Source organism: Gorilla gorilla, chromosome 9 (assembly GCF_029281585.2).
Source record: "Gorilla gorilla gorilla isolate KB3781 chromosome 9, NHGRI_mGorGor1-v2.1_pri, whole genome shotgun sequence".
Taxonomy (NCBI): Eukaryota; Metazoa; Chordata; class Mammalia; order Primates; family Hominidae; genus Gorilla; species Gorilla gorilla.
Window position 1 is genome coordinate 72748444 of NC_073233.2, and position 3149 is coordinate 72751592.

Consider the following 3149-nt stretch of genomic DNA (forward strand, 5'->3'; position numbering starts at 1 on the left):
CCCATCTGCCCAGCACCAGGGGCGTGTCCTATGAAAAGTCCAAAGCTCCAAATGGGTGGACATATGGTGGTTTCATCATCCTGGTTTTTCTTCCAAAAACCTTCCCTGCACTGTTCCAACAAGCCATAGGGGCTCCCACGCTCTGCAGCGGCTGCAGCCCCATGTGGTTTTACAATTATCAGTCCCTCTGGGTGCACAGGAAGCCAGGCCCGAGCCCCCTTGGCCACCACCTCTCTAGCCTACAGGCGCCACTGAGTCTGGGAGCTGCTTCAGGGAAGGGTGGGGCCAGCCTGTTTTGTTCTGGGTATTGGGTGAGGTGCCCTGCTCCCTGCACCCCACCCGACTAACCTCCTTGGGGTGCTTGGCAAAGGCCGCTCAAGGTGGGTGTCCTTGGGCTCTGCCTCTGTGGGCCACGTCTGTTCCTGAATTAAGGCTTCAGGAAACGGCTTCAGTGGGGGAAGAGATCTGGCTAGAGTGGTAGAGCTGGGAGTTGAACTCAGGGCGGTCTCCCCAAGGCTGCCCTCCACATGCTGCCAGACCTGGTGCGCTTTTAACACAGGAGTGGTGGCCGGGTGTTCTCACCTCCCAACTCTCACCACCTTGCTGGCCGTGGCCGGGCAAGTCCTATGACTAGCCCATTTGATTTATTTTATGTATTTATTTTTGAGACGGAGTCTTGCTCTGTCGCCCAGGCTGCAGTGCAGTGGTGCGATCTTGGCTCACTGCAACCTCTGCCTCCTGGGTTCAAGCGATTCCTGTGCCTTGGCCTCCCAAGTAGCTGGGATTATAGGCAAGAGCCACCACATCTGGCTAATTTTTGTATTTTTAGTAGAGACAGGGTTTCACCGTATTGGCCAGGCTGGTCTCAAACTCCTGACCTTATGTGATCCACTCTCCTCGGCCTCTCAAATTGCTGAGATTACAGATGTGAGCCACCGTACCCGGCCATTATTTATTTTTTACTAGTCTATTCTTCTAGAACACCCATTTGAGATAAGAACAGGGCACTGATTGGATTTGTGGTTAACTTGTTTTTTAAGGAGAAGAAATGTTTATTTAAAAAAAATTTTTTTAAATAGAGACAGTGTCTCACTGTGTTGCCCAGGCTGGAGTACAATGATGCCATCACAGCTCACTGCAGCCTCAAACTCCCAGGCTCAAGTGAACCTTCCACCTCAGCCTCTCAAGTAGCTGGGACTACCCACAGGCACCCATCACCACTCTTGGCTAATTTTTGTTTTGGTAGAGATGGTGGTGGGGGGGGGGGGGGGCGGGTCTCACTATGTTGCCCAGGCTGGTCTTGAACTCCCGGCCTCACACGACCCCACCCCAACCCCAACCTTGGTCTCCCAAAGTGCTGGGATTATCGGTGTGAACCAAACCCAGCCAGAAATGTTTATTCTGAATGAGATCTTACAAGGAACTGCAACATAGAAAACAGCTGTGCATGGCCAGAGGCAGTGGGCGGGCCCTTTGCCTCTTGGGTCCTGGGCTGTGAGGTGCTGCGTGGGTGGGACCCAGGACAGATTGCCCTGAAGGCCTCAGTCCAGGGGCTCTGGGAGCTGGGTGGCAATGCCCCTCCTTTGCCCCAGGCCAGCCTCCGAAGAGGAGGCTTCTCCCCTAGGGTCCTGGCCAGCTAAGGATCTGGGGAGGAGGCGAGGGCCAGGACTAGCCCTCTAGGTGGGTGGCCACATCTCTGACCACATCCTCTGGCCCTCGCTGAACCCAGGTCACAGCCCAAAGATGACCCCCAACCTGTAGAACCGAAACCAGGGCTATGAACTCTGGGGCAGACACCTGCCCTCAGCCCCTTTCAAGCCTCAGATCAGCAGGCGCTTCCTGGGGCAGCCCCAGGGGGTTCACAGCCCCTCTGTGGCCACACAGAGCCCTGCAGGTGGAGTGCTCCGGGAAGGAGAGCGGGCGGCCAGGCAGCACTTCCCTTCCTCCTAGTTCAGGGGCACTGCTAAGTTCTGTGCCTTCTCTAATGTGCTCACAGCTTGAACAAAAATGCTCCACCTCCCTTGGGTGACCCCTGCCCCAAGCTTTCAGGACCCCAGGCTGGAGTGACAGCATTTAACCTTTAATGTGGGTCTCTCAGCCCTGAGTACAGCTGCAGTCTAAGGGTGGGGTTGGGGGGATCTACCATTTTTTCCTTTTAGTGTGTGCTTTGGATTGGTAACCTGATGGGAAGCACGCTGGAGTTGGACGGCCTGGTTTGCATCTGCTTCTACCACCTTTGTTATTTTGGCAGTCCTCAGTCGGGGACTCTCCCTCTGTGAAATGGGGGAACGTGAACTTCCTCAGATCGTGACAGCGCAGCTCCACCTGGCACAGGGTGAACGCCCACAGGTGGCAGCTGAGTGACGCAGGGAGGGCCGGCCAGCCCTGCAGCAACTGAAGCATCCACTGGCACCTCAAGTACTGGTCATAGGACCAGACGCCACCACACCAGCTAGGCTCGGAGCACACAACTGGGTCCCTGAGACCCTCAGGAACTTGTTTCTGTCCTGCCTTCTGCCAGAGGGGCTGGAGCAGCCTCTACCCATGGCACCTCAAGTCTGCACCCTTTTATGAAGGGTCACTAATCGGTCGCCCTTCCCTCTGCTGGTATAAACAGTCCCCCATCTGTGACATCACCTGGGCCTGACTGGCCCCACCCTTAGTTGCATGTTTGTCACAGGCTATCTGCTTTGTCTTCAGAGGCCCGGCTTCCCTGTATTTAAACCGCCCTTGGGGCTAGCAAGGAGCCAGTCTGGCTCCAGAGCCCAGAAACCCTTGTTTACTTGATGCCACCCAGTGCCGAGGGCCCTGCAGGTGCCCACTCATCCGTCTGTGGCTGAGGGGTGCCAGCCTAGGCCTCAGATATCAACATCCTCCCAACTGTTTTCCCCCTCCCCACCCCAAGTGAACTGCTCAGCTCCCACCTTGCACAGGGAAGGGGGCATCACCCCAGAAACCCTTTTCCCTACAGGCCTGGCCCTCTTAGTAGGAGGGGGTAGCTACTGCCCAGCAGAGCAAGACTGGGCAGGGTTGGTCACCTTGCCCCGGCTGCCTTGCCACTCTGTCCTTGCTGGCATCACCCCCTCAGACACCAGGGGAGGACGGCCCAGGACTGCTGCCCCTAGAAAAGACAAGGAAGCACCCGAAGC